Source organism: Orbicella faveolata, unplaced genomic scaffold (assembly GCF_042242905.1).
Source record: "Orbicella faveolata isolate gen_17 unplaced genomic scaffold, um_ofav_v1 contig_34, whole genome shotgun sequence".
In the NCBI taxonomy this organism is placed as follows: Eukaryota; Metazoa; Cnidaria; class Anthozoa; order Scleractinia; family Merulinidae; genus Orbicella; species Orbicella faveolata.
In genome coordinates, this window is record NW_028301563.1 from 15,987,501 (window position 1) to 16,000,322 (window position 12,822).

Sequence of the window (12,822 nt, forward strand, 5' to 3'; positions counted from 1 at the left end):
TTTCATTTGATGCAAGGCGTTTAATCAAGAAAATAGTCATACGGTACAGGGACGGATTTAGATGGAGGGTGCAGGGGGTTCGCTCCCCCCTCCCCCCCCCCCCGAGATGAAGCCTTTTCCTTCGTATTCGCTTTTAAAATTTGTGTACCTCACCAGTCAGTTACACCATTCCTTAGTGGTGTACCCCTCTAAGATCCTGGAGCCGCGCCTGCGGCACGTTTATTTCATCCTGTCTCGTCACAGGCGGTCCACACGTTGAATACGATTAATACGTGACATTATGCTGTTGGCGAGTTTTACTTTCTGGCGGTTTTAGGGGAAGCCCCGGGGGTTCTTTGGGAATTTCTGGATGGGGATGTGCCGCTGGGACCCTATACCAGAGCTAGTTCAGCTGAATTTTGCTACCCTATACTAGAGTAAACTCCCAAATCCCCCCATGTATCGACACTATTGAGGCTGATTTGCGTAAATTTAAACTTGCCGATTTGATCTTTTTATATTTTTGAGTGGTAATTCCTGGTTTCCTTAGTCTAGATAAAATCTTCAACTAACTAGTCAGGTTTGGGGAAAATGATACCCTATTCTAGACCCAAACGCTCTGATTTATCGAGGAATAAAACACAAATAGCGGTGATAAACATATTAAACTTACGTATTTTAATAACTTGACGTTTCGTATGCTACGCAACATACATTTTCAAAAGTGGAATAAAGACCGTTACAATTTTTGAAAACTATATATGAAATGTAAATAAGGGGTCTGGAAATGAGATTAAGAAACATCTGTTTCTTAACAGTAAAACAATAAAAGCCTAAGCTTATTAATAAAGTATCAGCTTCTCACTGCTGACGTTTACATTAAGAGCCGGCTTAAGTTCTTGGATGAGCAAAGTTTCTTTAATTTTACAATGATAATCTGTTTTACCAGAAGCTAGAATATCAAAATGATCCCACTTGATGTTGTGACCTGTGGCTTTTATATGGTCGGCAATGGCTGATGTGGGGTCATTCTTAGTGAGAGCCTCACAACATCAAGTGGGATCATTTTGATATTCTAGCTTCTGGTAAAACAGATTATCATTGCAAAATTAAAGAAACTTTGCTCATCCAAGAACTTAAGCCGGCTCTTAATGTAAACGTCAGCAGTGAGAAGCTGATACTTTATTAATAAGCTTAGGCTTTTATTGTTTTACTGTTAAGAAACAGATGTTTCTTAATCTCATTTCCAGACCCCTTATTTACATTTCATATATAGTTTTCAAAAATTGTAACGGTCTTTATTCCACTTTTGAAAATGTATGTTGCGTAGCATACGAAACGTCAAGTTATTAAAATACGTAAGTTTAATATGTTTATCACCGCTATTTGTGTTTTATTCCTCGTTAAACTACGATGGCCCAAGAACAAAAGCTCTGATTTATATATCCTATCCTAGAGTGAACTGCTTGAAAACCATACCCTTCACAGCGGCACATACCTATATAGCCCATATATGGTAGTGCCCCCCGGGGGGGAAGCAAACCGCCAGAAAGTAAAACTCGCCTGAAATGGCTCTAAACCACCTCCAGCAACCCAGAGACATCAAAATAACGCAATGCAAACATAAGGTAAGCCATTTTATTCCAATTATTTCCTACACGTAGCATTTAGAGTAATTTTCGAAGCATTCTCATACATTGTCTTATAAACGGCTAAAATTGTAACGCAATCGCCAACAGCATAATGTCACGTATTAATCGTATTCAACGTCTGGGCCGCCTGTGGTCTGGTCGGATGTTATTTTAAAAGCGAGCCTTAATCCTTGCTCTAGTCTCCACCGCAGCCGTTTTTTGGCATGTTACGCAACGCTCCCCCAAAGAAACGGCTGCTCACATCCGAACAACACTCCTTTCACGAAATTAGCCAATCACCGCTTGCGTTCCATTTTCAAGAACGTTTTCGCGCCAAATGCGCCCTTTGAAACTTGTCCAATCAGACTATGTCTTTTATCTTTGTATCCCGTCGTGAGAGATGTCACAAATGAACATACAGATTTCCGGCTTTTGTTTAGGGACGCCGAAAAATATCGGCGACGCTTGAACGAGCTTTCTATGTAGCTGAAGACTCTTCAAGGTTCAAGCTAATTATTAGAAACTTAATTTCAACTCAAAAAATTATTGTCGAGAAGGAAGATACCAGGAAATCAAGTAGCTTCGCTCGATTTGTTGGCAGCGAGTTCTGAAAGCCGCTCTTTCCTCCTGATTACAATCTGTAGGAAGCGTTTAGCTCTTGCTTGACGCTTACAATCTGACATTTCGAGAAAATATATATTCTCTCATTAGCTGAACATAGCGATGAGCACATGAAGCACTTGTACTTACGGCTTTCATTTACAGTTTTTTTCGTCAGTCATGTTCGTAGCCTGCGAACACTGCCTATTTTTGGCGACGTGCGGCGTGAAACAAAAGCCAGAAATCCCTCCCGTGTTCGCACCGCAGACCTTTTCGTGCAAAAGCTTACGTCATTCGCACTTTGCTATTATGTGATTGGTCTGTTCGACAGAGCACAAACAAACCACAAACACAAAAGGAAAAGGATGTGGTTTGGATGTGAGCAGCCGTTTCTTTGGGGGAGCGTTGCGTGATATCCCAAAAAACAGCTGCGGAGGAGACTTTCCTTGCTGTAGCTACCAAACGAAACGAGAAAATGACCCTTTTCGCGCCTCGTGGCTTTGCTGCTTGCTGCTCCATCAGTCGCTTCATATTTACCACATCTCGTCCTAGATTTTATCAAAATCGAAGAAACGGACTGCTCATTGAGTCTACCAAACACTATACGAGCTTGTCTGGCACGGAACAGTTCAAAATTCGCCTAATTAAGACAGAAGAAGAATTCGAAACTATCATCATAAATGCGCTGGTGAAGGAAGGCTGGAGGCCAGGTTTAAAAGATGCTGAATGTTTCATGGCTTGTGATCCAACAGCAGGGTTTGTTGGCGAGTTGAACGGGAAACCTATTGGCTGTGTGACAATGGCAAAATATGGTGACAGGTTTGCTTTCGCTGGTTGTTATATCGTGAGTAAAGAATACAGAGGAAAGGGATACGGCAGGAAAATTAGAAAGGCCATTTTTGCAAGAGTGAAGCCTCCTCGCAGCATAGGAATAATATCAGGGCTGCCGCAGGCAGAAGAAATGAATAAACGGGAGGGATTTCACAGTCAGTTTTATGGCGCACTCTTTCTTTTTAACATTCCAACAACCATAGCTTACTTCTCTGAGACATCGATAAGATCACCCGTAAAAATCAAGGGCGTCGAAGAAGTGAATTTGCAAGCGTTATTCATGTATGACACCACGGTGTTTGGCTTTGAACGACATGCGTTCTTGTCCAAATGGCTTCGAATGACTGGCAGTCACGCACGTGTAGCCATCGATAGTGAAGGTTCTATCGTGGGTTACACGGTTGCCCGACCAACGTTCATCAAAGAGAGTTACAAGATTGGTCCGCTGTTTGCAGATTCAGAGGAAATTGCAGAGAAGTTGTTGAAAGCGGTGTTTGAGGAGCTACTTCGACAAGAGGAACCTGCTCCTGTGGTTTGCATTGACGCCCCTACAGAGAAGGCCACGAAACTGTGCGAAAGGCTTCAAGGAAAGAGGTCTTTTGAGTTGGTGTACATGGTCATGGATGATCTCCCTGACGCATGTTTTGATAAATGGTTCGGTTACACTACGGTTCAATTTGGTTAAGCTGTCTGTCAACATCTCACATTTCTTACCCCACCTCAAGATGTGAGCAGCTTAGAACGTCTTACATTTTGTAAACAGCTGTTTGCTGTTGTCGGTAATTCAGAGAAAAGATTGCGTTATTTTGGTGTAGTGTTGAACGAGGAAGATTTACAAGAGGAAAAATGTTAGTCATATTTTCATGGGACGATTGGAACCAGGTGAAAACTGTTTCTTTCAGGTACTTTGTACTTTCAGCCCATTGTGAAATCAGAGTCCTGTAATTCTTTGTAAGTTACTCATTTCGCATCGAACCTTTTACTTTTCAGGCACAGCTGTCTTTTTATAATTGTTTGTAGAAACTTGGTTTCCAGATATTTCACGTATGCTCAGTATTCAAGCTAGAGGAGTTTCTTTTTTGCTGCCAGTCGAGTTTTGAATTTGTGATAGTTTTCTTTTTGCGGATTAGCGAACGATTGTCGTGCTTTAAATTAGTGTAATATTTTCGTTTCTGTTTTCGTTTTTTCAAGTCTCATGTACCTGACACTTCTCAGTATAAATTCATGGAATTATAACAAACAAGTATACTAAACACGAGCAAACACCGTTGTGTCATTATCAGTATGCCTGAACTAAGCAAACTATCAGGCGGTACACACCCTTACAAGACGTGCCGTGATTGGCCGACGGTTTTAACAAAAAATAGAAAAACCCAATTGTTTGAGGAGAACGTAAGCAACACTACTGGAGTAATTAGGCCTAAAAATACATTCCTTTAGGTAGATCTAGTTCAATATTGATGATCGAAGATCACTTGGACCCAAAACTGCTCCTATGATCAAATTCTCGACATCCATTTTTTTTTTTTACGTTTTCGTACACAGTAGGTCTTTCTCAGATAACTTGCCAAATTTCAGTCCAATGACGAACATTAGAACTCGCGTTTTTGAGGAACTTTATTTCCGAGAATTTACGGCCGCCATTAAGTTTCTTTGTTTCAAGTCTTGGTTGAGAATTTGAGTAAATGAAGTCATTTGCTCAAAAATATCACGCGGGTTGAAATTATAATTAAAACAACTAGACGCTTTGCTGCGTGTACCCAGGCAGTCGTTATACTGAGAAGCAATAGCTATGTTGCAATTGAGCTAAATGTTCTGCATTTGAAGTTGTACGAAATTCAATCGAATTGATGTGCTTAAGCTATTCTGCTTTTGATTGCATTTCTTGGAATCGATTGATAACTTATTACCCGTTTGCAAGTCTTTAGGGTGTGAAATGAGTCAATGTCTTTATATCAACCTATAAACGTTTCAGTCTATTTTGCTTAGCCTTTGTCGTTGTTATTTGCGTTTCTCAAGCAAGCGAGACATTTTGAATTTCATAGTTATGGCGATGCGTGACATAGACCTACGAACGCGGTTGTCGAAATCATATACTTATCTCGTGATTTTTAGCCCATTTAGAAGTTAAAGTATTAGGAAAAGTGCTTATGTAAATGCTTGTTTGTTCAGTACAGATAATCAGTCGCCTAGATAGCCAAAGTAAGTTCCAGATGTTTACAATATTTACCGGCCGCGGTGTAGGCGTACCGCGGAGGTACACCAACATGGCGGTTCATTACTGGTCTCTGTAAATTTGTGCAAAATATTTCGACGAATATTTGAGCTTGGGAAAACGCACAGACCTAAAAATTCGAGGAGTGTCATCTTTATTAATCTCCTATAACATCACAATTTCTTGATTTTATCCACTAAATGGTTTTCGAATAAATTTTTTATTGCGTCAGGATTGCGTGACAGTGCAAACCAAGAATTGTTTTGCTGGGGTCACTGACATACATTAGTTTCTTTCAGCTTAAATGTACAATAATTCGCTACACGAATTTCACTCTTGTTAAGACACATAACTCTGTTACAAGCAAATAACGAGAGAATATCGTTTAGTTCGAGATTTTATCTTTATTATACTTTACGAAGTTTCTCAGAGCATTTTACTTAGGTGTACTCGAACAGATGAATTCGTAAACAAATTCTCTAACCTTTCTGCTCTTGTTGCTCAGACGTTCTTGAGCTCGTGCTGGGATTCTGCTTGGTTCACGATCACGTCTAAAAATACGGAGACGCTTCTGAAGATGCTTTTTATCAAGTTGAAGAGTTGACAGCCCCCGTTGATGGATCATTTGGTATAACATGATTCATGATTCACTCAAAATGTTCGCTCGTAAATTGATCTCTCGTAAGGCTTGCAGCGACCCGTGCCGAAAACGCTTAACGTCCTTTAGTGTTGGTCTACCTTGAACGGTGTGTTCGTCTGCATGTGATTTCATCGCCCTAGAAATCATGGAATCCGTGCTAACTTTTCTCGACGACAACCTCTGTAAATTCCATGTGCTGTACGCATGCACAGGTGGCGCATGCACTTTAGAGACCAGACGGCGATTTGTGACTGAACGCGGAAAAAAAACACGGAGCCGAAATTTAAATCCAGGCCTCACTGCCTGAGTAATTAGAGTGAAAAATTGCAGGAATATAAGAGCCAAAGTTCTTGTTATTCTTTAGGCGAACTGCATTACTAATTGTTGTCATAATTTCAACCCCTGTAGTGTTTTTTTTTTTTTCTGTTGGAGAAAATGAAGTCATTTACTCAAATTCTCAACGAAGACTTGGAACAAGGAAAATTAATGGCGGCCGGAAATTCTCGCAAATAAAGTTCCAAAAATTTGGCAAGATATCTACGAAAGACCTACTGTGAACGAAAATGTGAAAAAAAAAAAATAAGAATGGATATCGAGAATTTGATCATAGGGGTACTTTAAATTAGTGCAGCAAAGGAATGTACTCTATACTAGGATTTCTCGGTTCCTTTCATGCCGTACAACAATCCGAGTGATCTTAGATCGTAAATCCTAATCTGGTTCTTCCCAAGGGAACCTGCAATATACACCCTGCGAAAAGAGACTTAAACCTTATACTTATATATACCTCTTACTAACCGAGTTCGAGGGCCGTACTGTAGGTTACGGGAACGAACCGAATATTTTCCCCATCGATTTATGGCCCAAGCGCGCGGGCCATAAATCGAAGGTGAAAAACGAGGATCCGTAACTTACAGTACGGACCGTGAAAACGAGGTTAAAAGATATTTATTATACTACCGCGTGTCTGACGGGTTCGGGAACGATTTCTATTTACGCGGAACGGTTTCAAATTGCTGACGCACCTCGAAAGTAAAACGGGCTCAATTTGAAATCGTTGCTAAGTGACTCTAAGTCCTTAGTAGGTTTTAATACACAATTTCAGGAGTAAAAGAAAGTTTTAAACTTTTATTTGCCAAAAAAGTTAAGAACACTTGGCGATAAATCACGAAACGTTTTGGCAACAAAAACAGCTTGAAATTTTAGCGTGCCGTACAATTTTATACGGCCCGCCAAATTGACCAATTACAGAGCGCGTACCAATTGAGATATAATAAACGACCTAAATATTTCTTTTTAAAAAAAAAAACGGATCATGGGATAACGCATGCAGCTCGAGAGTTTTCATTGGCTTAGCCATCATGGGTTATGGTAAGCGTAAGAATGATTTTGGGGCGTTTCATTTCTGTCTTAATCTAGTTTCCTAGATTTTGGGGTCATAAATAGGGTATTAAATTTTTGGTCAGGTTATAAATAGGATTGGGAAAATCGCAAAAATAGGGTAAGCAATTTGGGAAGCGGGCCGCACACCCCCACCCAATATTTCTGGCATTATTTCTCGCAGGGACTGTCCGATAGGACAAAAAATAGTGGCCAGTGTAGAGAATTAAAGTGGACGTCAGTGAAGGTTCGACTGTAGCTTGTTTGTCTTTTAAGAGCTGTCTTTCGCTTTGCTATATCTTGCGAAAGACCTTGATGCTCCCGTTTGTGCCTTTACACGTAATACTTCATGCCTGGGACTTCGTGAGCTTTATCTTTTGTCCTAAGCAGGGTCTCAAAAGGGGCTATTGTCCTACACATATACGGCTGGCGAGCCTGAAATTTGAATCGACCAATCAGGATTCAGCAGGCGGGAAAACTTTACTGTCTTGACGTCAATGTCAGTTAGAGGAAAGGCATTGAAGTGGGCACTTTTCTCACTGAAGATGGCATAAATATTCACGAAAAGGGACTTACGATTCCCAAAACCATATCAGATTGTGAAAAGTGAAATATATGAAACATATTGTGTCTCCAAGCTTCTAACTTGGCGCCAAAAATAGTCCGCCGGCAATTCGCTTGAACAAAATATGCTGTTCCTCGTCAAATTAAACCCGGAATTCTCAAGTTAACTATTAGAAGAGGCCAAAGAAAGTGAAGTATTGTCTTTATTTTTGTTAGCTGCGAAGAAAAAGGCTGTCATCGCGTCTTTTCAGTGGGACAGCTCGGTTCTGACTGCCGCTCGTACTGCGGGCGCAGCCGCCGTATACAAGGCACAGTGTAGAGTGCCTTTTTTTTTTTGTAGTATTTTTGTCCTAAACAGGGTCAAGATTTTAAACTGTCCGCAATACCTCTACACCCAAACATGGGTCAAATACTTCCCCCAGGGTACAATTTTGCGCTAAATATAGCTGGAAATACTATCAAATAAGTAACAATGATGCAAGGCTGACAACGACACGGTAGAATCCAAACTGAAAGCCAAGAATTGCAACCATGGACAGCTGTTTTGATCTTGTTGGGTCTCGTCAGCACGGTGTAGTAAGTAATGAAGTAATCGGCTGGTTGACATATCATATACTGAATGCATAACCCTTTCCCTCAGGTGACCAGGTTAGGGCAATGCGTGGGTTCTGTTGGTGGTCCATACGCAGTACATGCCTTATCCAGCGTCACCTTCGTCTCCTGATCTACTCACTGATGGAGCAAGTCCTAGCTCTTCCCCTTACTTCTTCGTTTAAAACCCTCATTTGCTGCTTGCTACTCGATCAGTCGCCTCGCATTCACCAATTCTGGTCACCGATTTTATCAAACTCGAAGAAACAGACTGCTTGCTGTTTCTAACAAACCCTATATGAGCTTGTCTGGCACGGAGCAGATCAAAATTCGTCTCATTAAGACAGAAAAGGAGTTTGAAAGTATCGTCATAAATGCTATGGTGAAGGAAGGCTGGGAACCGGGTTTCCAAGATGCTGAATGTTTCATGGCTTGTGATCCAACAGCAGGGTTTGTTGGCGAGTTGAACGGGAAACCTATTGGTTGCATGACAATGGCAAAATATGGTGACAGGTTTGCTTTCGCTGGTTGTTATTTCGTGAGCAAAGAATTCAGGGGAAGGGAATACGGCAAGAAAATCTATGACGCCGCTATGGCAAGTGCGAAGCACTTTCCCAGCATTGGTGGAATCTCGGAACTCTCGCAGGAACTGCACAAACGCAATGGATTTCGTAGTCAGTTTACGGGGCATTTTTCGTCTTTAACATTCCAACAACTATAGCCTGCTTCTCTGAGACATCGAAGAGAACACCGGTGAAAATCAAAAGCATTGAAGAAGTGAATATAATGAGAGGTTTTGAAAAACATTTCAGAATAAAGAGTACGTAGAGAGATAAAAAACTCGACGTTTCGGCGACGACATGTCACCATTATCAAATGCAAATTATTATGTGTTGGGTAACGTTATATGGAGAATATAGAGTGGGAAAATACATCAGAATAAATAAGGCGGGGATAAACAAAAGAATGACAAAAATTTTTAAATAAAAAGTTTCGCTGGACTGAATGGAGTCATTTTGAGTGTTCAGAGCCGGACTCTTTTTCCTTATAAAAAGCATCTCATAAATAAGGCACTCAAACTTTCCACGGCATTTCTTTAAGGTGGTAAACTGCTCGTGAAGATTGTTAGATGTTTGGTTGTGTTTGTCCTTTAGGTGTTTACCGATGACGGAATATTTAAGCTCCTCAATGTGCAGGTGAAGATGACGGCTCGTGTAGCCTATATTATTCGCATCACACGAATCACACTGAAATTCATACAAAACGCATTGTGGTTTACAAGTAAGGGCTTTGTTTCCGTAACTTTCAAATCTTCAGAGATTTTCCTACTTGTGAAAACTGGTTGTAATACACGATCGATTTTCTTTCCAAGGTCGCTTAGTTGCCTGCGCACGGAGTCGGCAGATTTTCTGATCTTTGAAAGACAAGGTTACTAATACAGGGCTTTCGGCTGGCTTAATACGGCTTTGATTCTGGTCTTGGGAGGCGTAAAATCTCTTAAAAGTAGAATTAATAAGTTTTGCAGGATATTTCAGTTACAGAAACATTTTTCTTAGATCATGGCATTCTTTGGAGAAGAGGTCTGGTGAAGATGACAAGCGTTTAGCGCGATCAAGCATAGTTCTTATTAGCGATCGTTTATATCTGTTGTCCACATGGCTCTGATAGTGGAGTAAAAGCCCTTTGTTGGTCTTTTTTCTGTAGACAGAGGTGTTAGTGTGGTCGTCGGTCTTGGTGATTACCATGCCTACGAAGGGTAAGCTGTTATTGACAGCTGTTTCCATTATAAATTGGATCGCTGGGTGTGCATCATTCAGAACTGAAAGGAAGTCGGTAGCAGCGGTAAGGTCAGATACTAGAGCGAAGGTATCATCGACGTATCTTTTGTAGAAGTTGGGAAGTTTGTTTTCATGTGCAAGTTTCTCCTCGATGGAGCACATAAAGGTGTTTGCCATTAGTGGTCCTAATGGTGAGCCCATCGCCACGCCGTCCATTTGCTTGTACAAGTCGCCGTTGAACTGGAAAAGTTGATCTTTGGTTGCAACTGTATGCAGTTCGATTAGATATCCTTCACTGATGTTAAGGTTGTGTGTATTGTTAAACCAATTCCCATTAAATGATTTCTTTGCTAAAATCTGAATGGTTTCTTCTAACGGAACGTTAGTGAAAAGGGCTGTGACATCATACGATACCAGGAAATCATCGTCACCGATTTGCAGATGTTGGATCTCTTCGGAGAATTGAAAGATGTCGGATATCGTGTATTCGTTGATAGCTATAGATAAAGGTTTCAACTTCTCATCCAGCCACTTTGTCAGAGCGTAGTTGTATGTATCTGTTGCAGACTAAATGGGTCGCATGGCAAGACGTTCTTTATGGATCTTGGGGAGACCATGAAGGTGGGGTTAGGTCTTCCCCGAGGGGGTACTTTGGGAATTTCTGGGTGGGGGTGTGCCGCTGGGACCCTGGAACCCTTAGCCTATACCAGAACTAGTTCAGCTGAATTTTGCTACCCTATACTAAAGTAAACTCCCCAAATCCCCCCATCTATCGACACTGTTGAGGCCGATTTGCGTAAATTTAAACTTGCTGATTTGATCTTTTTATATTTTTGAGTGACAATTCCAAGTTTCCTTAGTCTAAATAAAATCTTCAACCAAGTAGTCAGTTTTGTGAAAAATGATACCCTATTCTAGACCCAAACGCTATGATTTATATACCCCATCCTAGAGTAAACTGCTTGAAAACCATACCCTTCACAGCGGCACATATCTCAGTATATAGCCCATATGTGGCAGTGCCCCACCCCCCTCAGGAGGTCTTCCTCTCATCGGAGAGGATGATCATTATAATCGGACTTATCCATGACAACGACGCCTGAACCCTTGTCAGGTTTAGTGATTACTATGTCATCCCGTTTCTTGAGTTTCTTTTTATTTAACATTTCTCTCATTCTTTTGTTATCCCCGCCTCATTTATTCATGTATTTTCCCACTCTATATTCTCTATGTAACGTTACCAAACACATACTAATTTGCATTTGATAATGGTGATAAGTCGTCGCCGAAACGTCATGTTTCTATCTCGCTACTTTTTATTCTGAGATGTGAATATGCAAGAGTTATTCATGTATGACGCCACAGTGTTTGGCTTTGAACGACAAGCGTTCATGACTGGCAGTCATGTACGTGTAACCATCGACAGTAAAGGTTCTATAGTGGGTTATACGGTTACCCGACCAACGTTTTTCAAAGAGAGTAACAAGATTGGCCCGCTGTTTGCAGATTCCGAGACAGTTGCAGAGACGTCTTTGAAAGCAGAGTTTGAAGAGCTACCTCGACAACAGGAAGGTGCTTCTGTGGTCTGCATCGATGCCTCTACAGAGAAGGCCACGAAACTGTGCCAAAGGCTCCTGGACAGGAAAGAGATCGTTTGTGTTAGCGTATATGGTCATGAACGATCTCCCTAATTCATGTTTCGATAAATGGTTCGGTTACACTACTACTCAAATCGGTTAAACATTCTTAATTACCACTTCTTTATTTGCACTCAATTTAAGACCCCCTTTTTAAACTCGTGGATACGCGAAGCGTAGGAACGTGTTTGTTGTGGGGACTCCGATATGCAAATGTATCACTCACTCACTCACTCATTCACTCACTCAAGTATAGACACTGTTCGCAATTAGCCGACCCGAACGAGAACGCCCGAGCCCGACGCCATGTTGGAATAGTGACCGTGCAGTTGGGCGGTTACTATTCAAAGCATGCATGCATCTTAACAGCCCAAATTTAATGATTTTGTAGCTTTTACACAACAATAATATTAGGAGTTTCGCTAAAGTGAAGTGGAGTTGACTTCGAATGTTGGAATTAGTACTATGGTCAACTTGAAGGCTGGATTTCATGAGCATTTAAGTCGTCCAAGCTTAAAAAATGACCAGGAGATGAGCATTTGTTTGCTGGAAACTGACCTGAAAATGAGTAAATCTCATGCTAATGTAGTAAGCTTTGATGAGAATGTGTCATAGTCGTCGACCTTAATGAACTTATATGAGCGAAACGAACTATTTTTAATGAACGAGTGACTAGTCAACATGGCGGTCGGTCGGCTTTCCTGCTGCTCTGCAACTCTTGTCGTGTTTATGGTCATACTATTACTGTTGCAAACGCCTGCTCAGACTGGAAAGATTACAAGTTTCACCTCCTCGCTAGCTGTAGCATCTAAACTAGATGTCAAGCATTTTCCTGGTCGAAATTCAGGATTACACCGCCGCCCGCGTGCTCTGAATGTTCCTCCATCGCTTAAACTTCAAACAGGATTGAAGCTTGTAAATACCTCGCTCACCGCTTCGTTTTTTGTCATTCTCGCCGGTGATGTTAGCCTAAATC

At 41.1% G+C, this 12,822-nt stretch overlaps 2 pseudogenes; one reads left to right on the forward strand and one right to left on the reverse strand.

The window, feature by feature from the left end:
* Nucleotides 1-8,924: 8,924 nt before the first annotated feature.
* LOC149105020 (uncharacterized) lies at nt 8,925-11,949 on the forward strand (annotated as a pseudogene).
* Nucleotides 9,304-10,791, reverse strand: LOC149105021 (uncharacterized; annotated as a pseudogene).
* Nucleotides 11,950-12,822: the final 873 nt, after the last annotated feature.